Consider the following 26,586-nt stretch of genomic DNA (forward strand, 5'->3'; position numbering starts at 1 on the left):
CTCAATTCCCCCTCCACCCCCTTCTCTTATCTTTTCCCACCAATCACCTGCGTCCGCCGAACCATTCACGCCCCTTCCTTCGACATGCCCTGGTCAAGACAATTTCCAGAAGAAGGGTTCTAAGCTCGGGTTCCTGCGATTATGGCACTGAGCCTGAAAATCTCAAGTCGATGTAGCGAGAACGGCGAAAGATGACAGGTGTCTCCACCAAGTCGTGTAAGTGGCAATTTATTCTTAATTCTCGGTCATTTTCCTGGAAAACTTAAGAATCAGAATTATGTCGTTCAGACATATAGTATTTCGTTCGTTTAAATATGCACTGAACTCTATATTTCTCTCGTAACCTTATCTTATTTTTTTCTTTGATACTTATGGTGTTAATACGTACTGCTGGTTCACGTTTAAAAAGATAAAGTTGCCCATGTAACTGAATTAAGGCATCGCGGCAGACAACTCCAAATTTGTGGAAAGGTGAAATTTGACGCGAGGCTAACCGAAAGTGAATGCTCCTCTCTTTTTGACTCTAACTGTTCGAACCTTACATTTTACTTTGGACACTTGGAAAACTTTCTCCGCATTAATCCGTTTAATTGTGCATCCATGCCTGTTTAGTCCTAAAAGGCATGCTTGCAATTTGTGGAAACATACATTTATAAATTCAACCTCATACTTATATATGCATAGGTTTAATTTGTTTTCGGTGTGAATTGCTTTTTTTTGTTCACCCGAAGGTGTTATGACGCAATTGGAGGGGGAGTAGTTTCATGGAAGATAAATTTCCCTTGCAGTGCAGATTTCCCCATATCAGAGCATTCATTGGTGCTTTGCTGGCTGAATATTAAGCGTACTGTAATTAGTTTTAAGAATGAGCCTACATGATCATATTATCTTAATTCCGTATTACTTTGCGAAATTGCCAATTTTACGACAATAGCTAAACCTTAATCAACAAAGTATTTTTTCCAAGAAAGCTTATTCTTACTGCATTTATACCTTCCAGACGATTCAACTTAACCTGTCGATCGTATTTCTTGGACTACTGACCACTTTCACTGCGGAAGGAGGAATCTCATCGCTATTTATTGAAATAGAATGTCACGCTTCGCAGTGGGAAGACTAAGAATGTGTTCCCTTGTGGTTAGCTGACCGGCTAGATGATTTCCGTGGTGCTCTTCATGCCTACTCCGATAAGGTAACACAATTTCTGCACATTAATTTTTGCTTTCTGTAAAATTATAATTTTAAAGATTTATTTAGCTACATTAATTGTAATTATTAACGCGGGTGCAGCCCCTATTCAGAGTGGGATTGGTATCTCGCAAAGATCGCATGCAGTTAACGGGATAAATTCCACCTCTGAATTGAGGTTACGATTTAACTTCTTTGGTGAAGAAGTAATTACAGCGTCGACTGAAGATTTTGTATTTCCGCTTGTCTATCTGATGACCTTCTTGTAATAATGGTCTCAATGTAATTGTATATCCAAGTCGGGGATGTCTGCAATCCGCATTAGGCATTGCTGTGTTTCATGCTAAATACTTTAATCACAATTCTGAGTTACGTTTATTTGCCCACAATGCAGTGGTTTACCGTGACATCCGTGATCCTGAGGACACAACAACTTTGTCAGATGACCTTAATAATAATAAAAATAATTTGGCCCAGTCTATTAGAATCGGACAATTTGTTTCAATTTTTCGGGGTACCTCATTTTTAAAACCCAAGAACAATTTCGTTGATTTTTTACAAAATACAAAGTGTGAATTACATGCCCTTCCTTTCAGTCGTTCTCCCCGTTCCCTTTTTACCTTTTGTTGTTAAATCTATCCAATATTTTCCTCGGTTTCTCATGGAGGTATTTCCCAAATTGTTGGACGTTCTGCAAATATCTAAGGATATCTTCCAGTTTGTGGCTCTCCTCGGCATGCATTTGGCAATAAAGAACTCTTAATTGCCATGTCCTGCATCATGCATTCACACGCCCCTCCTTTTTTCCCTATTTTCTTGAGGTATGATCTAAACTCCCCGTGTCCTGTTAAATTGTGCGCAACACCTTTGTAAGTTTTAAAGTTGGTCTTCGTTCTTTCCTTCACGCTAGGTAAGAATTGTCTGGTTGTTTTCCCCTTTTCTAATATTTCCCATTTATCCAGGAAATTCGCTCTTATAACATTCCTGTTCCTACTCCATTTCTCAGTTGGAGACCAAGTTACATCTCCTAGAGTAGCCTCTTCCATCTGCCTCATCCGTGATTTGATTCCTCTTTCCTCAATTGAGATTGTTATCGGCTGTATCCCAGTTATTTGTAGAGCTTTATTATAGAGCGCATTTTAGCTCCTGGATATTGCAAATGGGCAAGATCTTTGGGCATCCTCCAGTTTCCTCCAGATTCTGCTGTAATTTAGCCTCTCTCTCCGCACCTCACAGCCGTATGCCAATATTGGGATGGTGACTCAGTTTTATATAGTTCTTAGGCTATTTGTGGCGATGCTAAATCTGTTTCTGCACAGCCTCAAGTTATTTAATATTTTCTTGAACTTACCTGCTGCATAATTTGCGTGTTCATGGAATGTTAGTCATCGAATTCAATGCCCAGGTATCTGAATGTGGAGGTTCTTTTGATTTTTCAACCATAGATTTTTATCATTGGGTTTTGTTACAATTTTTCCCGAACAAGACTTATTTGGTCTTAACAGAAATTTTTAATTTCACTTTCGCAGATGACCTTAATGCTATACAACGCTGGTGCGACACTTGGAAATTAGAATTAAACTTAAAAAAGTGCGTAGTCATAAATTTTTGGAAAAAGAGTAGTTCCCTACCGAACACCTACTGCATCGGGAACACCGAAATGGAATGTGTAGACTACTTAATTAAATACCTAGGAGTTATTCTCATGATCTCTCCGGGCGAAACACAGACAGTGAATATGTGGACAAGCTAACAAAAAATTAGAATTTATTAGATGGGCACTAGGTACATGTGATGAGGAGATCAAAGGGAAATGTTATGTCGTTGATTGGGCCTCATTTAGAATATACTCCAAGTATATGAGATCCTCACGAAGTTGGATTCAATGCCACATTGGATCGCGTGCAGTGTAGAGGAGCTAGATTTGTAAAATGCTCCGATAAACTTAGTGGCGTATCCAAAATATTAGAGTAGCTAGGCTGGGAATCACTCACGGAACGAAGGTTAAATTACAGGTTGAAGCTCTTGTATTATGATTGGGAGGGAGTCTCTTTATCATTCTCTGTATTATTACCCCCTCTGTAGTATGGTTGGTGAGATAATGCTAGTAAAATTTGAGAGATTAAGTTTAGAACAGATTTAGGATATCATTTTTTCCCCGAACAATAGGGGATCGTGATAACATTGTTCGACCGTGGTAGGGTCATGTTCAGGTTAAATTATTCTGGTATGTATTCACTCCCTGCCACACACCCTAGCGGTGGCTTGCAGGGTACATATAAATTTTAAAAAATAAAAAACATTCATAAAAAGTATTTACCTAGGGCTATCATTCTATATTACACGTATTATCACCTGTATCGTGATTCGCGAATGCAATGGTTTTGAGAAAATAACTTTAATTTTAATTCGTTGAATGTTTTAACTGAAACTTTTTTGTGGCTTTTTTATTGTAGAATGGAATTTATTTAGTGCAGATTAACATTTCTTCATGCATACTGATATTAGAAATGTTCTTTTAGTGAATTGCATCCCAGGTGGAGCTAAATCTCAAATGGATCAACGTAATTCCTGTGACAACAGTTCGCTGACAGCGTCATAAACGCCAGCGTGGGAGAAAATGGGAACCTACAGCAACCTAAACTCAACTAAACCTCGTCGATTTCTAGTCTTTGGAAATTATCTTTGGAGGATTCTTCGAATATTTTGGTCCAGTAACCTGAAAACATCAAATTCTTTTGTCTGGGAGAGGGACACTAAAGAACAAAGAAGTGTGCAACTTGCTGTGCTCCGGTAAACAGTGGACTCGGGGGTCATCTCCAGAAGCCCTTGATGTTGCAATCCTGCTCTTCTAACAGGTTATCTTAACATTTTTAGCTTACAATTTTCACACCCCGTTGGGCTTAGTATTGACTGAATTATATCCTCCTATTAAACAAACCCTCTGGTTGATAATTGGTCTTAGTGTTCTAGCTATTTTCATATTTCTTCTGAAGTGCATAGTACATTGATGAATTCATTCATGAGTGGAGAAAAGAAAGAATTTAGTAACCTGATTAAATGTCTTGGCTAACCTCATTGAATTCTCTTTGATTTCTCTTGAATTCGGCAGTTATTACTGTTTTTCAATGGAGCTCTCAATGCACTGCTCATATAATTCAAAATCACATTTTTTTTAAATTCTTAAAATTTCTTCAAATTTTGTCGCCCCTAATACCTCCGTCCACTCGAGTCATTGAGGATCTGCTGCCAGGAGTCAATCATTGGTGTGCCGAGTATTTTAGGATGTCATATTCTGTTATGCCCTAGGTGTTGCAATCTAACTAATAACATTGATAATACTAAATAATACAGGCAAAGCAATCTGTCTCTTAGAACTTGAAGTTTATTTATTTAAATTCAAAAAACAGTTTCTATTTAAGTCTCTAGTCTAGCTGCTCTTTTAAAAATATCTTATTCAATGGGAAAGCTACTAATTTTCTGCTCGAGGAGTAAATTGCTTTGTTTCAATGTTCCCAAAATAGCATGAAACTCGCGTCGTAGTAACCATTTCTTTCTGTGTTCCTGGTTCATACTGAGAAATATATCCACCTACATGGGTACTTCGTAGAGATGAGGTCCTGTCACGTAAAATTACTAGCTTTTACTCTTTAGTATTAATATGAACTTGAGGCATCCTCGTTTGCAGTTTTTTCTTCACTCTTGGTCTGTAAATTAGAAGACGCCGAATATCTTGCAGGACTTGGTTTTTTCAGTTTATTTTTAGATGGCATATGTCCTTTCACTAGCATGTTGTTCAGTGCTGCAAGTTCGATAAATTTGGTCATATCGGTGCTCCGTAGTTTTTCCTTGTTTCTCCACATTCATGCGACATTTTTTCAGTAGACCAATGAATTTGATTTAATGTCAGTTTTAATGTTGACTCTACTAAGTGGATGTCTATGAAAGATGATTCCAGGGTGAATCAATTGCAGAATAAGAATGTAGTGTCAATGTTGAATTTAATCTAGATGTATTATGTTCTCATAATTAACTTTCAAACCCTTTCATCAAGTATCTCTTTTGCACAAAATTTTAAAACAATTATCGATCGCCCCTGGGAAGATGAACTTTGAAATAAGTTCAAGTTTAGTTATTGTTCGGTGCCATCTATTATGTGAATTACAGGTTTGAAAAGAATTTTTGGAATGAACTGTTTTGCTCGGCCCTTCAAAATGATGATCTGTGGATGCTGTGTTGGCAGCATGGCTGCTCTCGAGGGAGACTTGAAAACTGAGAATTTAAATTCGAATTTCACCATGTTGTAAAATTTGTGAAGTTCTTGGTGTGCTTTTTGTGGAATTAACCCATACCTTTCCCATGCGCACGTTTATTTTCTTAATCATTTTCCTGAAACAATTATTAGCTTGTTGAACTATACTAGGTTAGAGCACTGTTGTTGGATAAAGGTACTTTTAATTAATTCTTGGGAATGATATTATCCTTCATATGATGGAGTTATTATTTTGGAGATAGTGAAAATAATTACTTCGACAAAATTTGTATTTTGACCATAACTCGGAACCTAATCTAGTGACTCTATTTCATTCATTGATCATGAATAAAATAGACTTGGAATAATCAATTTTTAAGGAAAAATGAGAGTATTCCTCTGATATATCTTAATATATATTGCCATGACTTAAAATTCTTCAAAGAGATGGTAAAAAAGACTTGTTACAATTGGGAGATTAATTAGAGATTTTGTCTTAATTAACATGCAAAATTAATTATTTAAAAATTAATTTGTTTATCCCTTTCAAATGTTAACCTTCATATTTATGTTTATTTTTTAATGGAAGGCTCCAAAAAGTAAAGATTGTTTTTTAAATTTAATTTATTGAATATATTTGCATACACACTTAAACTTCTTCAAAGGTATATCTAAATATTTTTCCAGTGACCATTTCCATGATGGGTTCATACTTTGGGAGGTGTCTTCGGGTACCTTTCACAAGGTCTTAGTCAGGGGCTGATTGGATCTCCTATCATTTCAGGGCTGCCTTAATCCAGGGGAATCTGCTGGCCATTCTGCAGTGAGGCAGTGTTGGCACCTGGTATTTGGCCATCTTGTCTTGTTGTGATACAGGACTATCTTTTCTCAACCTGATGACCCTTATTTTTCCGGCACACCCATGTAGTAGCCAGCATCAACAGCATCAATGAAAGAAAGTTAACTTTTTCAGTTAATACAAGTTCACTCATCACTGTTAAACCATTTTAGTGTAAAATAAAGCATGCTTAGAAACTCGATAGCAAGATGAAAATAGGTTTGGTAACAAATTGTAGGTGGGTCATCATGTTGGTAAAGTAACAGGGTAAATATTATCCTTTTTGCATCATTCAAATGTAAATATTTGAAAATGAGTTTGCCTTTCATTTAAATTATTCATTTCAGCTTTTCACTATATCAGACATGACATGCTCAGTCAGTTAATGCTAAATACAAATAAACATCTGTTGAATAAGTTTTCAAGTGGGTAAAAGGACTTAATGCTAAGTTTCTTTTTGTTATGATTAGAGATCTAATCTATATGTTTAATTAAAGGCATTTAAACTTAAGATGTAACACAAATCTTTCTCATCAGAGATTCAGCCAGCATAATATAATGTTAAGGAGGATGATGCTAACCTTGAAATTATAAATTAATAATGATACTTTGATGTAAATTGCATTACATATGAATACTGAACTTTCTTATCTATTACATATCCATTGCAAAATATTAAGCAAACAAACATGTAAAAATTATTTATAATAAAATATTTATGATTAACTAATTTTAATATTATTTTTTGAAACAATATTTAAAAACTTGATTTTTTCTTTACAGGACTATCTTGCTCGTCTTTAAAGCATCCTATATAAACTGGTTCTACTGAATGCTTCACCTGAAAAAAAAAGGATTTGAGCAATTTTCTGTTCTGTCAAATGTATTATCTTTGCATGGTGGCTTGACTAACATTTTAAGTTATCATTTTTGTTTTTCTGTGAAAGCTGTTCTAGAACTATGCTAATAAATAGTTTCTTATAACTTATTTTTTTTTCAACTTTAATCATAGAATATTTTGCTCTGCACAACTTTGGCCATGTAAGGGTGTGTAATTTGAATAAAACAAAAGAATAAAGAGGGAATTCATTTCTCAATGTGAATACATCTTTCCTAATGATTTTGAAATTAACCCAGAAAAATGTGGATATAATCAAATGCAATCCTTCATAAACTTGAAATAACATTCTACCATATATGCAAGGTGGATGCAGGTTGATAAACGCCCAAAAGTTAAAAACAATGCCTTAAATATTTAATTAAAGGTAATTTAACAAAATTATTTCTGAAGCAGAGCAATCTTTTTCTAGAGATATATAAACTGTGAAAAAATCATTCAAATTCCCTTGCCAATTCCCACAATCATTGACTGTTTTGGTAAGAAACTATACTCTTCCCAGCAAAAGGAAACAATGTGGCGTAAAACTTAAGAATTTCATGAGTAATTATTATTTTCATACTTGTCCATTTCAAAATGAACTTAACAACTTAACCTTCCATTTCTTTAATTGAGACAAATCCACGCAATCCCTTATTTTAAATGTGATTGCCTAAGCTTTCTAAATTAATCTAACCTACAAATTGGTCCCTATGTTAAAAGGGTCACTTGTAGAAATCTGAGGTTTATATGAAATTAGAATAGTAATTGAATTAAGAACTTCAGGTGAGTTCTAATAATTAAAGCAATATGGTGTACTATTTATCGATACCCTGCCTGTTTGGGAAGACAAAAATGGGACACTTTGAACCTAAACAAGAGTTAAAAATAAGTGACATTAGCTTGAACAAAATTAGAAATATTTGTGATATAAGTATAACTTCACTAATATCTGTGCATTGATTGTGCAATTTTAGATGGGTGGCTAATGGAAAACAGGATTCTTGAGGATGAAATTTCAAGACAAGGGCGAAATTAGGCGAAGAAATATCATGAAAACAAGGAGACTTATAGAAAAACACTAAGGGGCAAACTAATAATAATATTTCCTTTCTCAGGAGTAATATGAATAATGCAGGATTGACATCAGTAAAAGCCTCAAAGGAATGAAATTGAGGGGAAAATAATTGTAAATTCAGTGAGCTTATGAAGAGGAAATTCAGTAATTACATTTTATAGAGTGTCAACACATTATTCTGACAATAATGTTAAATAAAAAAAGGTCTGCAATCATTACTGTAGATTCAACATTAAAAAATGCTTTGTTAAATGGAATGCTCAAGTCCTTTCATTTCAATGAAACTATCCACATCACAGTAATGAACCACAATGAAAGTTTGGTGAATGAGATGTTCTTTGAAGCCAGAAATGTTAGTCTAGTTAATGCATGCCATTGGAGAATTAGGAGTGGTAGCACTTTTAACCCATAGTATACAACATCAATAAATACCAGTAGATATAAACACCTATACATTAATGCACTCAAAATAATTTTGTTTCAAAAATATCCAATATCATCTTAGATATTGAAAATATTAAGATATTAATATTAAAAGTATTAATTTAGGCCATTAAAATTTTTGCAAAATTAGAAAAATATATCAATGAGCCAGGGCTAGATTTGGAAAATAGCATTTCTACATATTGCCAAGGAAATAGGTTCTTGCTTGCAAGTTACTTAGTGGTCTGATAGACTGTGTCCTTAGATGACAATGTGCTACCCAGAAAATTGTTCCCAAGAAAAAGTGAAATGCTTCTAAACATGTTGAGGATAAGGAAATGTTTTTGTAATACTGTGTGTTGATATATCATTTGGGTAATATTTAATTTAATATGGTTTTATGAAGAAACAGAGTTGTGCATGCATGCCAGTGAGTGCCAATGCAGTATCATTAGGTGTCATTTATGGCATAATCTCTTAAGTGTGACTATATTTGATATATTTTCAATTACACGTTTCTCCACTGTCAGAATTTATTTCAAACAAGAGCTACTTGAATTGAACTCGCTGAGTGGGGAAAAAATTTCTCGGGTATAAAGTAAGGAAAAAATGAAGGAATATCAATGTTGGGAGGACTCCTTGAAATTTTAAGGATTAAAATGAGAATATTAATTTCAAAGGGGTTGCAAGGAGTGGAAACTCATAAAACAAACATTGTACCTTAATTAGAATAGAAAAATGAATACAGAGGCGGGAGCAGGGCATTTGAGAGAGAAGAGGGAAAAGAAAGAAATCTGTATTAGATGCATTTCATCTGGAATGCTTGATTGTGTATTTTATTAAAAATTAACGTAGGAGAGGATATACACATCAGAGCAGATATGGTATTTTCAGAGAATTTTGTATTAAGAAAGGCATCAGCATTTATTGTTAAGAACATTAGATTTCCTTTGTGGAAATTTGGGTTATCAAAAAGGGAATCAATGGCATGTTATTTTTTTAATTCTCCAAAATTGTACCTATTATAATTTTAATCCATTGTTGTCACTTGGAACTGTGCAGAATTGTTGATGAATCTTTTAAGACAGTTTCCCTAGGCAAGAGGACTTTTTTCAACAGCATTCCATTCAATTAAACCAAAGCTGTATCAGACTAAAAAGAATGTATTACCTACTCAATCTTTAAAAAGATACCCCCGGCATGCTACAGGCTAGTTTTTAAAGACATTAACAGTTTGGTAATAGTTTAAATCAGAACCTATTTCATCATCATTTCATTCTATAGTAAAAATGAAAATAAAAATTCACCACAAAAACACACTTATTTTTAGAAATAAAATAAACAGAAGACAACTATGTAACAATAACTGAATGTAGAGAATAAAATGGATGAGCTAAAATAAGAATGAATCGGGATGATAAGAGTTCAATAGCAAATGGCAAGGTCAAAACATAGGATTTTTTAAAACCATTTACACAATCTATTTGGCTGTTCATCTCTTCAGAGGATATAAAGTTTCTTTTGAAATGATGCCAACTGAATTAGATATTATTAGAAGAAGTTGAAGAGGAAATCCAAAAATGTAGGCAGCAAACCAATCACTTTACCACAGCATCAGAATAAAACTCTCATCCAAATGAAGAATAATAATTCTTGAGCCTTTTGATATTTCACCCATTTGCATCTCCTTTCAAAAAATTTTAAGTCCAGTTTTCAAGAATCTACATGTAATTTTCAATTGACTTTAACAGTTATCAAAATCACTTGCTCATGCTTGCAGTAGCTTTGAATACTTTTCAACAAATCTCAAATCAACTATTTTATAGGTGGTATTCAATGTATTAGTCATTAAAAACGATTTTTACCAAAATTTGCTCATATTTCCAATTCCTGTCAATTCCCAAAATGGCAAACCAAAACGGGAACTGATCAAACTATATCCTCCATCTCCAATTAATGACATTTTTCTTGCTAATAAGGAAACTCAGTTTAATTAGATCACAAAATGGGCATTAAAGCTTTAAGAGCAATTATATAACTATTTTCAATAAAAAGAACGTAAATTACAATATTTACACTCTTATTGAAACTAGAATCTCAAGTAGCAGTAGCTGCAAATATTTAGGAGTACCTAATTTGGGAACTTAGATTGGAAGTTTAAATGAATAGTTTGATGTGTCAGGCATTTTAAGTACTTCATTGGATAATAATAAATTTAAATGGAAGCCACAAAAGAAAGAGCTCATGCGATCCTGGTTCACCCTATCCTGGAATGCTCTGGGACTAGACCCATAGACCAAACAAATAACGTGAATGGACCATGATCTTACAAATGTAATTTGGAAAATAACAGTGATGTTAACACATGCTTCAATATTGAGGAGAACATTCTTTAATTAAATATAATACCATTTATATATTAGCATTTCTATGGAACTAGATTTCCTAAGACAGGTTAAAATGGATGAGATTAGTTGCAAAGCTGCCACAATGAATGAATTATATAAGGGTGGTGGTTTAGTGGATCAAATATATAAGATTAATTGGTAGTTGACTGTGATTTCGCCCTCTACGGTGAACATGCAGGCATCAAACAAAATATTGCAGATATTATCACTTGCCAACTTGAAAATTGAGATATGCCCCACCTCAAGAAATTGGACCTAACAATGTGTTAAGATTCATCAAGCAGAAAATAGAAAAAGAAAACCTGACATTCTCTAACGCAGATAAAGGGAATAGCATGATAATCTTAAACAAACCTCCTTATATCGAAAAATGTGATGACGAGTTGACAGATGACTCCTTTGTGACCCAACTGCAAGGTTCCAAAAAAGTGTAATAACAGCTTTATCCACCTCCTCCAAATTGTTCTCAGAAATCAAAAAGAGGAAATTATTACAAATGAATCCTTTACCTCTTAGATTTTATGGTCTCCCGAATATTTATAAAGATGGAGCACCTGTTCACCCAGTGGTATCATGCATAGGCTCACCATCATACAAATTACCCTCCAAATTGAATGCTGTCTTTAGACAATCCGCTAGTTTTTCAGCAAAATATAGTGTTTAGAATTCCATTCACTTAACGTGTAATCTTCAAAATCTCTCTTTGCTGCCCAACTCATAACTAGTTTCCTTTGATGTAAAAAATTTATTTACTTCTGTGTCCATTCAAAAAACTTTGTTAACAAGGATTTACTGAGAGACTCCAACATGACCTCCATCTGCTCATGAAATTGTGTGCAAATCAGAACCATTTTTTATCCATTAATGTGTTCTATCATCAAATGGATTAGCAATGGGATCTCCTCTACCACACTCTAAGCAAAAATCTTTATGGGAAACAAAGAATCACAATTATCTAACACCAGCCATCCTATCCTAACTAATATTTTCTACTGGTATCACTATTTGGACGACATCATCTGCAGCTGGACAGGGAGTATAAGACAACTAGACAGTTTACTCAACCTTTTAAAAGCCCAACACCCCAAAATGAAGTTCAATATGAATTGAATATGAGTTTGGAAAAAACTGGAGTTGAACTTTCTTGACCTTTCCATAACTATCATAGATGATAAACATAGTTCTGGCATATACAGGAAACCATGTTACAGAGATGTGATCATCCAAGCCGATTCCTGCCTCCCTACATACCAGAAACTGTGTTCCATTCAATGATACTATTATTTGTTTCTTTACCCCTAACTATAAAAAATTTCAACCATGAGCTGGACACCATAAAATCAAGAGCAGTATCCAATGGCTAGAGAGTGAACATTGCTGACAATCTCTTGAAGAAAAAATTAAAATCTGAAGCTATTTCACAGTTATGCTCCCCTAAGTCCACACAAGGAAAACCCAAAAAGTGGTGTCGTCTATTGTCTGTAGCTGATCTTTATTGGTAACATACATCATTACATGTTTGTTACCAATAAATCTGCGGAAAAGTACAAATTTGTTTTTCTCATCAAATTACTTGGTTCTGTTCTGCTCATCATGGAAAGAGTTTTTTAATTTTGGAAATGATTCAATTCAGTAAGAAGGTTCTTTGTTGGTTAGAAAAATGTTCCCAGTGGGTAAATTGAGTAGTTTCAGGCGTGATGTGGTGGAAGTCGAACATAATGAATAACTGATCGTAGCACTTTTCCACTTGATAATCTTATATGCTTAATATGCTTATCAAGTGGAAAAGTGCTACGATCAGTTATTCATTCCCAGTGGGTATTTAAAATGTGTAAAGGTACTTAAACAACCTAATTTTCCATAAAAGGTAGTGAGATCTCATTCATCTATGTGAAGATTAAAAATACAGGAAACGTTTTGGAGGCCCTGCAGCTAAGGTTTCTTATCTTTTTGTTCCCCTTAGTTGATATGATGCCATATTTGTTTGATTTGAAGTGCATCAAATTTTTTTTTATATGATAATTTATTCAAGATTTTTGTGGGTCAAGTTTGTGTGGATTGTAGTCCAGTGGGTAGAGCATTGGACTGCTGACCGAAGGGACCTGGGTTTGATTCCCAGGCAAGGCACTCTGGGCACCTGCAGCTCCACCCAAGCTGAATTGATTTTTCGAGTACCAGGTCTCCCTGGCATACCCGGCATAGGGAAAGGAACTGGCCCCCCTACCCTGATATGTGAATTTCACACGCCGTATAGGGCTTAGTACTGGGTGAACTCTACCATCACCTACTAAATCAACCTTCGGGTTGATCACTTGGTTTTTTTTAATTCCTAAGTTATGTATGGATTTAGAGTACGGTAGCTCAGTATGTCCAAATATGACTTTGGAGATGACATTAAGATCGAACTTCTTAATTAATTTTGTACTCCTGAGTAGGATATCATGAGTTTTGCTACTGTCCAGAGGAAAAACCAACCCAGTCCACAATAGAGGAGACCTCTTCATCAACCTTGAATATCTTATTATGTAGCTCATAAGGAAGGTAATGACAGTATATTTGAGGATTGTTTATGTAAAGTGAGTGCCGACAATTATATCGAGAAGATCAAAGAGGAAACGCTGCGAAACACTCCATCCGATCATTCAAATGAATCTACCGCTTTATAATTTCAAAAGAACAGACTTACGTTCAAGACAATCTGCAATACTAAGATGAAGTTTTTTTGGAATCCAAGGATTTAGAGATCCCCCCTGATGCTGTCCTTTACGAAGTACCACTGTGGGAAGTACTTGAAGACTCCGAGGCTGGAATGAAGGCACTAAGTTCCCATCCTCTATAATCAGGAAAAAATGACCATTAATACACGAAGCAAAGACACAGGCTTTACTGAAATAGTAGTGTATAATAATAATTTAGTCTATAAAAACAAAAGTAATTTATAATAATATTAATGATATACGACGCAAATGACGTATTAGTGAAACGAAAATGATGTTCAAAATACAAATTTCTCCTATCGGGTTTAACAGCAATCGAAAGGACATAATGCATCATTTAAGATCATGGCCCTTAAAATTATAGGAATCAAATTTTTCATAACCATCGAAGGAAAGAATATATTTATATACAAGTAAAACTCAGGTAAATGAAATGTTATCAAATATATAGACGCACAGCGCACTTACGGTACCTCGATTAATTATGATTTGGAGAAATTTATACTCAAACTTTGGGGAAACGATCACTAGTGGGCATGAAACACGTAAAAGGGGGTTCACTGCTTCTAGTACTGCATGCAAAATGTTTAGTTTCATTTTTCGATTTTGATAAACCATATCTAATTCTGAACTTGATGGTAATACTTACTGAATCCAAAGCCGAGGCAAGACTCCCAAGCGCGAACGTTGCAATTTTATTATTCGCTAACGTCAGTAGAGGTTCACAATATCCGAGTGGTACCTATCGTCTAGGATCAGTAGACTCGCCATTAGATTCATGGGTATCAGCGGTTAGACTACTGCATCTCGCTGATCGGACTTAACTCGTCAGCGTAACAACTTCTCCGACTACAGCTGCGTCTGCCTAGACTCGGGTAAACGTCGACTCGACCATGGGGCATAGAACACGCGCGATGGGATACCCGCCAGTGAAGTGCTTCGTAGCGAGATAGTATTAAATGATGACGGCCAATAACGCCTTTTTGAATACATTTAATAAACATTCAGAATTCCCCATTTAAGGCTTTGTAAGTTTAAGAAAATTATGGAATTGTGTGGATTTACGTTCTAGAAATAAAAACGACACTAAATTATAACATAAGAAGACGCTCACGTTTGAAGTAACATTGTATATAGTCGCTTTAAGGAATTACTAGAACAACTGTCTACTTCCTTATCCATGAGAGTAAATATTCCACCGTCAATTTCATAGAGAATTCCTTTTTCCCTTTCAACATACAACACAAAAGCATATTTTTCTCGGAAAAATCTGGCAATGTCTAATGGGTGACAACCATAAAGCGCTTCCCTCTTTCCCACATTGCAGCTTTATCGTATACACTGTGATGAATCTAATTCCGATGGGTTTCGTCCACACACGCGCCAGTCTGATACGCCACGGTCAAGTACAATGGGCATCATAGCGTGTGTTATAGTCGGACCCGTTGGAATGGTGTTCGACTCACTTGCCGGGAGCGGTTGACATTCCCACCCCTCCGCCGCTTTTTGGGTTAATGGCGTGTTTTGACCAAACTGCTAGACCTCGACAGCGTGCCGAGCGATTTGCAGGACTTCAAACACATTTAACATTAGGTTTTCGTGCAGTCGTTCACCGAGGCCTTCTGAATGGGGTTCGCTCGGCTCTGGAAGGCTTCACATGGAAATAGATAATCTCGGGTAGAAGGGCGCCGTCTCAATTTAACCTCTGCAAAACCGTACTTGGACCTCCGTGGCACCTCTTAAAAAATCGAAGTGTGAACAGCTATAGCAAAGGGAGGCGAAGATCAAGCGAGGGACGAGAGGAAACCGTAAAGCAGGCCTCGTTGCTTTTGGAGACGTGGGTCGGCGAGGTAACGCATGTGGGATCGCCCCATCCCTTCTCGTTCGGCCTTTCTACTGCCAAGTCCTAACGGGACGGCGAATGGGAAGAAGGGAGCATTGCGAGAGAAACTATTTCAATCTATTCACCCCTTTTTATTTAGTCATCTGCGATCCGTTTCTTCGCACCATTGAGACTATCTTCTAACAGCACACTACCCTGACCTTGGTTGCTTAACCTATTCTAAATTGTTCCGTTGGCAACACAAAAAGTGTGCGCCGAGCCGAGCGCGATAATACAGAGTTCATTCGTGATCGCGTTCTTCAATAGCAGAAATCCTTGATTACGGAGAGGATATCCGGCAAAGAGAAAGTTGACATTTAGGGGACAATTGCTAGGAAACGAAATCCTAACACACTACCTCAACACCGAGAGTATTAAGGTGGCACCTTCAAAGAATTCGGTGGAACTGAATCCGGAATTACGGCTAGGTGTCCGATCGTTCAAGGGAGATATCTTCGAAATGCAGCATATTACAGTTTTTCTACTTCTTTAGAATATTCTTTCTCTGTCATGCGATAGATAATAGTAACATTTTATTTCTAAATTACCACGATGAAGAGCCTAAAACGTGGTAGTGTGGATCATTCTTTCTGCGTCCTTCAAATTTTATTATACCATGTTTACATTATTTTACAGTTATTCGAGGGTTTACCCATTCCATACAAAATTATTTAATTTTAAAATGCACAAACTATTTTTGTCAGCCATCGTACTGATTAGTAGATCAGACTCAGAGTATTCTGGGATCGTAGAATAAATGTCTCTCGAGGGATGTCTAACTATTAAAGCCTTAAACACAAGATCTAGATGGAAACAAGTAACCATCATTTTACTTGGCAAGGGGGAGAGAGGAATTGACGAGGTGAAAATGTTAGGTAGAGTACTTAGTAAAAATAACCGCATTTAAAGCGGAGTGTACTTCTAATCGGTTTCACCGGCAATGTTTTTGATAATAACTAAGGAAGTACAATTTACTCACCCATGTCCCACGGAGTCATCTCCGAATCTATTCCTCCGAAGGTAACATTCAAATCACTTGTGAAGTTATGCTCGGCTCCTTCGAGTAAAACCTGTGAAAAGGAAGATGAACAAAACTTAGAACTAATAAGAATTGAGCTCTCCAACAGTTCGCTAAAATGTATTCCCCAGAGCTTCAGCATTAGATTTTCAAGTTCACGATCTGATGAAGATATGTTATTAACCTACCTTCTCATTGCTTCGAGAAGGGAATCCAGCACTCCCCGCTCTCAACGTGCGTCTCCCTTGAAGCGACCTTTCCAACTGATTGAGAGTTTCACTCGTCTGGAGAGAGGGGGCGATGCATGCGTGCGTTTCCGCCCCTCCACGATTCTTTCTCTCGGGTGAGGGTACAATGCGGTAGGAGTATTTTTTCTCAAGAGCCGGGTTGGATTTGATCATCCATGTGTGCCAAGGGATTCACGGATGACGACTGCACGCCTTTCGAAAATTCTCTTAGATCCAGGCCAGCAACCAAGGTCACCATTCTGAGTAGTTATTAATGTGAGTCAGGTCAGGGCACTTACTGAAGCGTGCTCGGAGCAAGTGCAGGAGGCAAATAGGAAGGGGAAAAAGTCGAGACGGTGAGAGATCAGGGAACGGTGGTAATAGAAAATAGTAAAAATGGGATATTGCGACGGAACACGCAGAGATTCAGCGGAATACGTGGAATTCATTTAATTAATTCAGCGGGATACATGGTATTATGTTTAAAAATAAATAAATAATTAATAAATTAATTTTTCTTTGTGTATATTTAGCTTTCACAGTTTTTTATTTGCTAAGGCAGAGCTAAAGCAGAAATGTCACAACCATCATTTAAATGCCTTTGAACCTTTGAATAATCGTCATTGTTTTCCTTATGTAATTATGTTTCATTCAAAGAAAAATATTGATAGCGCAAGGATTGAAAAATCATGTCAATTAATAATTAAACAGCTTTTTAGACTATCTTCTTGTTCATTAAACACTACTTATTAGTGTTACATGAACACACTTCTACTCCCAACCAATAAGCACTCTCGATACCCACGAGACCCTTTCATTAGCAGTGGTTAACTTTTTTCTCTCCCACATTGACCGGGAATGTGCTAGGGTTACTTAAATATTTTTAAAAATTTGAATCACACTGTGAATTCAGGCCTTAAAATTGAGCACGAATGTAGTTGTTGTTTATTGTAATTATGGGATTTATAACACCTCGAATCATGAAATCGAAATATAAAAATATATCACTGTCAGATGTAAAATAGTTTCCTTTTGGCTCTGCTGGAAACAAAGCAGGTGCACTCCATGTAGGAAAAAATATTTCATTCCCAAGTATGAATTCCAATATATATATTTATGGACTTTATTTCAAAAAGAGCCAAATTTAATATCTCATGGTCCTTGCCGTTCCCACAATCCAATGCGGCAGAAGGGATCTCCAAATTAACATTAACGCCACTGATTCATAGAGTATTTCTCCGTGAACTCTAAATGTTGTATTATTCATTGTATCTTATTAAATGTACTTCACGCCGCGGTCTATACACTCTGTTTCTGCATAACTACTGAGACAATGTAATCTCACTGGAAAAAAATGCTTGTTCACACACCATTTACCCAATTGTACAAGCGCACTTGAAAAGGATATGCGCTACTTCTACATCCGTTCAGTGGCGAGACGATCCCCCTTCATTGCCCTAGGAGACAACCAGGCATATCTCACGCGCTCACTCCCGGGACCAGGGTCTACCAAGATTACTTCGACGAGCTACATTCTGCAGATTGCCCAATAAATAGTCACCGAATGGATGATGTTCTGCTCGATGGGACCGTCTACATAGACGGCGAGTTCATTAATTTATTTATTTACATAGTACCCTACAAGCCACGACTTATGCGTGTGTGGTAGGGGGTGATTACACGCCAGACTTTTTTGATCCACAATATTTTCCCCCTAACGTGTTCGGACATTTTATGATCTCTTATCGTTATTAAAAAGAAAAAAATGTTACCTTAAATATATCTGTTCTTCACTTAATATCTAGAATTTTATTTACGTCTACTGAAGTACGATGGCTTAATAAATGAGTTTTTAACATCTTTGCTAGAGGCATTTCAATTTCTACAAGCGGTTTAATCTGTAATTTAACCTCCAATCTGTGCCTAACCTAGCTCCTCACATAATTTTGATACGCTGTGATCCGATAACACTTCCCTAGGGAGCACATTAAGGGACCTCTACTGCATTTAGTAGCTCAAAAAGAGAAAACTTTTAATCATGTGGAGTTGCGCTGAGATAGGAAGTGCCCTAGTTTCACTGATTACACTATCCCAGGAAAATTTCAGGAATCCAATTCGCTTGTCTACGAGGGTCATCCGGAAAGTAGTACCCGTTCGTGAAATAAAAAGACAAAAGTAAATATTAACAAACATAAAAAATTTTATTTGAAAGAGGATACTTTAAACTACTTCTCAACATAATCTCCAAGCAAATTAAGGCATTTGTCATAACGTGTGACAAGTTTCTGTATTCCTGCTGCATAGTCCTTCGCCGCCAGCTCATTGAGATACGCGAGGGACCCATCTTGCACAAATTTTTGCATAATGCAGATGGTGTTTAACAATTTCATGAACAATTGTTCGAGAAACATTGGGAAAATGCTCACAGATGTCATCAATTGTGACGCGCCGATCGTTCCTCACGAATTCGTCAACTGAGCTCACCAGTTGGTCTGTAATGACAGACGGTCTCTCCGAACGCTCATCGTCGTGTGTGTTCCCCCTCCCCATGTTGAAGTTGCGACACCACCGCCGAACAGACGACTCGTCCATTACATTGTCTCCATACACCTCCTTTAATTGGCGATGAATATCACATGGGCGAACGTTTCTTGCATTGAGGAATTTAATCACTGCCCTCACTTCACAACTGGCGGCGTTCTCAATTTTTTTAAACATTGTAAACAATCACAGAAACAACACAGGCAATGCTAGCGTCACGCAACTTGGCTCAGAGAAGGCAGACAAGCCACTGAAGCTATCTGACCTCGTCCAGCGGCTACTCGCGTCGTCAGCACTTCATGCGGCACGAACGGGTACTACTTTCCGGATGACCCTCGTATATCTTGTTTTCATTCATTCGTGTTGTAATCATCACAGTGGTTATGCACTATATTGCATCGCTAACGCATGGAATACTTCTTGCGTGTCTCATAACGTGGCATATTTTTCCTTACCTGCTTTTAGCTGAGTGATATGTTTTATTATTTTTTTTTTCGTTGCCATATATCAGCGCAGGACAAAGATGTGCACTGGATATAATCGCGCCAGGGATCAAAACACCCATGTTTAAGTTGATTTGAAAATAATAGTAGTTTCATTTCATATGCTCGGAAAAAGAGCCCCCTTCACAAATTTGGAAAAGCTTGAAGCACCTTGGTGTTGACAAAACTAAAAACCCACCCTCCCCGCCTACTGACATTTCTCCAGACGACCTAAACAGTTTATTCACAACCCCACCGACGTAAATTGATCTTGATGCAAAAAATGAATTCTTATATAATCAGTATAATTCTGGATAAACTCCAATTTCTGCTGCAAGTTCAATCATAAATTTTCCATAACACAAACGCAAGTCCTGCAGGTCCTTAAAAAATCAAGTCCTCCTCAGATGGAGCTGAAGGAATTTCAGCTATTCTGATACGCTAATCACTTTCCAGTGTGCTTCCTGTTATGACTCGTGTCTTTAATTAGTCTATCCTAACTGGAACATATCCCTATCTCCGGAAACGCGCCCTCGTCCGGCCCATCCCAAAAAAATCCACACCTACTAACATCGCCGAATACAGGCCAATCAGCATTTGTCCTCCTTTATGAAAATCATCCGAGAGACTCATACATGAACAAATCTTAAAGTTTCTCAATGAAAATGACTTACTTGATTCTCTACAATCTGGCTTTCGGCCAATCACAGTGCAGCTACCGCTCTCCTTAAAAACAGATGACATTCGATTGGATTGCAAAAATGACTCTCCTAGACTTTACGAAAGCCTTCCACTATATTAAAAAAGATATTTTTTTAGCAAAACTACAAATCCTGACTTTTTCTTCCTCGTCTTTACAATGGATTCGATCATACTTAAGTATCCGATTTCAGAGTCATCACACCTGATTCATCCTTTAGCTGGCTTCAAATACACAGGAGTGTTCCATTAGGATCCATACTTGGACCCTTGCTTTTTTCCCTGTTAGGAAATGATATTAGTAAAGGTATTTCTTATTACAATCACCACATTTACGCCGATGATTTACAAATATATCACCATTCCCGCCTTCACGACCTACCTAGAATTATTAATGAAAGGAAATCAGATCTTGCAGCTTTGTCGCTATAGGGTTTACAAAATTTTCTGAAAATAAACCCCATCCAAACACAGTCCATTATAATCGGAGACTATAAACTACTTTTTAAAACAAGTATTGAGGAACTACCACCACAAACATTGCAAGGATCTATCATACCATACAAAGGCAGTAAATAATTTAGGCGTAACAATCAATGACACGTTATCTTGGACTGAGCATGCAATTGCAATCTGCGGAAATATAAACTCACCCCTGTATTCACTGAAGAGGTTAAAGCACATTGCTCCCCCCTTCCTAAAGATGTTTCTTGTATCCTCTCTTCTCATACCCCATTTGATTACTGTAATGTTTTATACCAAGGCCCTTGAGGCGAACTGAAAATCAAACTCCAAATGACCCATAAATCCTGTGTGCGGTTCATATGTAACCTTAGAAAATACGATCATATTTCTGGCTCATTTACAAGAATATCCTGATTAAAGCTAAAAGGCCGCAGGCATATCTAAATATTCTTTCAATTTTCTACAGGATATTTTCAAATCACACACCCAAGGTGTTAAACTAAAGTTTCCTCCCCATCAGCTAAATCCACAACAGGAGCACTGGGGGAAACAATAAACTTCTTGTCCCACATCATTGCACGGAACTCTATAACAAATCTTTTCATGCTACAGCATGCCGTCAGTGGAACACCCTCCCAGATGACATAAAAACTCTCCATCCACAACAGCATTTAAAAGAGCACTTCACAAGTTCATTTTTCTCTCAGGAATAAAACTTAACCAGTATACCTTGCCTCCTTTTACCAGGACGTTTTAAATTTCTGAATGGAAAGATATTTTTGACATTTTAAGAGGGTAAGAAAGGGGAGGGAATTGTTCGTTTCGAAGTAACTAGATATAGACTTTCTTATAGTAAAATCCCTCTCTGCCCCAGGGGGGGAAAGTCACCGCCCCTGCGTCTCCTTTTCGCGGAACATCAGCCTCATTTTTACCGATTTGAGCCATGCCAACGCTTGCATCACCACCTGGGCGAGCGGATGACCTAATGGATTCACAGCACAGACCTATTGACGTGCGTACGCTTCGTGGCTACACTAGAACGCTGGAAAAAAAACAGAGTGAACAGAATGAACCAATTTTACTCTGTCCGTTTCATATAAGAGTGCATGCCTGGGATATTTTCACACTATCTATCTACAAACCACCTTGTGAGAACTAACTTGAAACTTTCGTTTATTAAATATTATAGAACGTGGCAAATCGGAAAGCTTCAATTGGTCTCATTATTTATTTTCTACAAATTTTGTGGTTTAATGGTTTTTGGTTAGTTAAACTTGAGAAATCAACTTGCCATGGTGTTATTGTGATCCTGCCATCCGTTGGAAAATCCTTTGGGACAAACACGACGCCGCAAATTTGAGTTGCAAGCCTACTATCTTTATTTCCGGGAAGTATTTCAGTTTGAGCTTTTGATGGGAAATATATTAGCATTTTTTGACGGGTTTGCAATTATCAATTAATTTTCTCGCGACACCCTCAGGAATATCTCCACATAATAACCAAAACCTTGAGTAAATTACGTGACATAAAAATTACGGTATATTTACCTTAAGAAACTGAGTTATTATATTTTGGATTGAGCGAATTGGATGCTTTTTTAAGTGAATAACTTTTACTGTATTTGAAAAATATCATGCGTTTGTTTCCAACACAACGCCATTCCATCAGAATGGATTTTAACTTCATTACTCGTTCGTAGTATCTCAATAAACTCAAAATCAGAAAGGTAACAAACTATGTGGAATGAGTTTATGATCCATGAGATGGGTTAAGGTTTTTGTATTTCCTTACTTTACCGACTCAAGTGAGAACACCGTTTAAAACATGAAAGGAAAATCATTTACTTTCCCTTGGGGAATATGTTCGCGTTATGTTTCATTCTGAAATAATATCATACCCAACTAAATTATAACTTGTTAAAGCGATAGGCAAAAACGAATATGAGGGATATGCCGTCTTTTGCAATATATTCGCATTTCTCTAAAGTGTGGAAATAGAAGTAGAACTTATACATATATGTAATTAGGCTTCATAACTGAGAATTGTTAATAATTGCTGATGTATGTGTAGCCAGGGACTCGTGCTCCAAGTTTAATTTCTGCATTGTGCCTATCAAGGAAGTACTTTCCATTCAGCAAAATAGCCTGAAAGGTAGCAGAAGATAGACATTTTGAAAATAAATTTACTGCATTTCACACAATTCCTTCAGAATAATCTAAGGTGCCAGGGATGAGGAAGTGGTAAGGTTTTGTTAGCAGATTGAATACCGACGGCAGCTTACAGTAGTTTGGACTTTGGGGAATAATTCATGAAATGTTGTGGCTGGGGTTGTTGTACGAGTTTTATTCAAGGAAATACTCGCATAGTACGGTAAACGGGTTTAATATTATCCCATTTTTGCATAAGTTTTTCGAGTAGAGGTGTACGGCGTTGATAAGATTTCATATACCATTTACATTATTTATGGGTAAGTTTTCACTGCAAAATTTCAAGTGACAGCCATAGGATGTATAAAAATCAATTACTTTCATACGAAACAATTAAAGAGCTGCTTCTTATCAATGATTGATTCTCGCATACAACTAGTCAAGTCTCCTCGTGTTTTGGATGAATTGAAATAAAGACATTAGTTCGTCATTTTTCTAGGTATGCTCATTTACATCTACATAATACCCCGCAAGCCGCCGCAAGGGCGTGTGGCGGGGGGGAAATTACTACGCGTTGCTAAGTATTTACGACATTGTCTGGTGCATGAACCAGTGAAGTTTCTCTGGATACAGTATTTAAAAACCATGAAAGTGAAAGGGGTGAGCAGGGAGCAGGTAGAGGGTCTAGGGGGCGCGATGGGATTTGGGTAGCATATGCCAGAGGCAGTTGCCGAGTTGTGTAATAATTGGAAATGTGCTGGAGCGGGAAATTGTAAATTAAGGCTTGATCTTATTACCTACCTGATAACTCAGTTTTATCTCTTATAAGACCCAACCTCATTAATTAAGGACATATACTCAAACAGATTCCTATTACACACATAAATAGATATAATAATCCGGATTTGTGTTACAAACTTTTTACTTAAGTAGAGTAATATTTATCGATCAGTGATCGTGAAGTGTCTGATGTGTAGCGATAACGAGAGACAGGCAACCAACCCGTGCGTAAACAAAGCGCTCATGAAACAGTGGAGACAGCTGGCTGACAGCCTCGAAAGTGAACTCTTGAAAGGCGCGAGAGCATGAGGGTAGAACTAGCATAAAGACTGGAAATAAAGCACTGTTCAATCATATTTTAGCGTTTAATTACACAAATGTTCATGCATTACTTTCTATAAGATATGTTTTTCTTACCTAATTTTAGCTGAGTGATATCTTGTATAATTTTTTCTGTTGCCATTTCGACTCCTAGTTGAGAATGCTTACATAATGCTCGTAAAAGTACACATGTCAGCGTAGGACAAAGATATGCACTGGATATAATCGCGCTTGAGATCCAAACGCGTTTCATTTGTTCTGAAAATAATAGTATTAATTCTTTTCATACCCTCGCAAACTAATTTCATGTTTCTAATGAATCACCTGATAACCAACTATTATAAAAAATACTGGCATAAATTAGGACTTGCTCAAATTTACTTTCTGATATATAAGTTTTGTAGTGCAAAGAACTGAAGTGAATTGCAAGTTATTACTAGGGAAATTCGAAAAGTAAGGTCTCCTATTTTTTCATGAAAATTCAAATTTATTCTCAACTTTGTGTACATCGTAGGAAAGACTGAGCATTTAGCTATTTTTCTACATAGTCGACTTGACGATTAATTTCTTTTTGCATCCTTGTAAGCAGCTTTTTAATACCGGCGTCGTACTTTTCTCCCGCCGCGTCACGAAGCCAACTGACGACTGCTTCTTGCACTTCCTCATCTGACTTGAATTTCTGCCCTCCAAGGTGTTTTTTGAGAGCGAAAAACAAGTGGTAGTCGCTGGGGGCAACGTCCAGGCAGTAAGGAGTGTGGTCGATGATATCCCAGCCGAATTCATTGAGTAGGGTGGTCGTAGCAGCTTTTTAATACCGGCGTCGTACCTTTCTGCCGCCGCGTTGCGAAGTCAACTGACGATCTACCTACGGCAGTAAAGGGCTATTGTCTCGGAAGCGTATGGAAGTTTGGTACGAATAGAGCGATTGTTAACTCTTGTGGCTCGGAAAACTGGCGAGTTGCGGCACCTACGAAGGTGCGTGGCTGGTTGGTATCCTACGAACTGAGCAAAATGTGAGAATTCGTAAATGTATAAGTGTACGTACATCCATGTATATGTATGAATACGTCAGCACCGAGAAGGTATGTACTTAAGCATTCATGTGGATAACAATGAAGATTTCTGTTTTCTCCCAGTCCTCTCCACAGGTCGACTAGGGATGCTCTCATTTTCCATGGAAAGGAAATTGTCGTGAGTTCAGAAACAAGCCATCTTCATATTTCTGGCAGAATGTGGTTTCCACGGGATACAGGTATATTATCCTCTTCTTGAGGTTTTGACAAACAAAAACACTGTAGGGTCCTTTCTGGGGTTATTGTAAGCAGATTGCCATATGTTGAAGTGATCTTATCTTTGAATCGTGGAAGCTGTACAATACGGATCGAAGTAAAGTAGGGTCAAGTTCAAGGGAGACGCGTATGCGATAGGATCCATTGTCGATCTTTTTAACTCAACAATCATTTGATTTCATACTCAAATATTTGAAGCTACTCATCAATTTGACGAAACTGATCAATTTAGTCATTTTGTTTTGCTTTGGACTCGGCCTGAATAAACTTCCAGTCGTGAATTATTCTCATGATGAAAGAAATATTTTGTATTTGTTGAAGTTATCAGCTTTGCAAATAGAAAGGGAATATTGGCACCGATATTGGCTGCGAGATGCTAAAGAAAGACTTAAAGCTGAACCTAGTTTGAATTCCGGTCCCATGGAAACAGAATAAAAGGACTCTCCGAGGGCATACGGGAGAGTTTTAGGATCAGGAGTATCTTGCAATGATCTTATTAATCATTAGCAATTGATAAAAATATTACCTTTTCACAACAATCATCCTTAGATCGATAATGATTCTTACTCTTAACTTACTTAAACGGAATAATCACTGAAAACATAATTTTAGACCTGTGCTATTTCTTTGCTTAACTCCCGCTTCAGACATGGGTGTACTATTACATCGCGTACTTGTTCCAGCTAGATTTCTCGCCGTGGCGTACCGATAAAATGGAAGACGGTAGAAATGGCATGGAAAATCTAATTTTAAAGTCACAAATATATCTGAAACCTTCGGATGGAAGATATAATGCTATTAATTCAATGAAAGGTATGTACATTCGAACGTTTGGTGTTTTTCAATTTGACACGCGTCTACTTGTATATCGCGACAAAAATATCCAATCGTCAATGAACGGCGAGTTTGACGCTCCTGCAATGCCGAGGGACTGACCGTTGTGATCGCATTCTC

General features: G+C 37.0%; 2 long non-coding RNA genes across 2 annotated transcripts; one reads left to right on the forward strand and one right to left on the reverse strand.

Annotated features, from left to right (window-relative positions):
- LOC139686748 (uncharacterized) lies at positions 1 to 6,515 on the forward strand. Its single transcript, XR_011700558.1, has 4 exons — positions 1 to 216; positions 1,001 to 1,192; positions 3,711 to 4,046; positions 6,225 to 6,515. It is a non-coding gene; the product is annotated as an uncharacterized lncRNA (long non-coding RNA).
- On the reverse strand, positions 6,123 to 16,937 carry LOC139686743 (uncharacterized). The gene is made up of 4 exons (XR_011700557.1): positions 16,870 to 16,937; positions 16,643 to 16,733; positions 13,751 to 13,897; positions 6,123 to 6,342 (listed from the first exon to the last, which is right to left on the reverse strand). It is a non-coding gene; the product is annotated as an uncharacterized lncRNA (long non-coding RNA).
- Between the last annotated feature and the right edge of the window lie 9,649 nt (positions 16,938 to 26,586).

The sequence above is a fragment of the Hetaerina americana genome, unplaced genomic scaffold, assembly GCF_022747635.1.
Source record: "Hetaerina americana unplaced genomic scaffold, ioHetAmer1.1.p SCAF_1, whole genome shotgun sequence".
Lineage (NCBI taxonomy): Eukaryota > Metazoa > Arthropoda > Insecta > Odonata > Calopterygidae > Hetaerina > Hetaerina americana.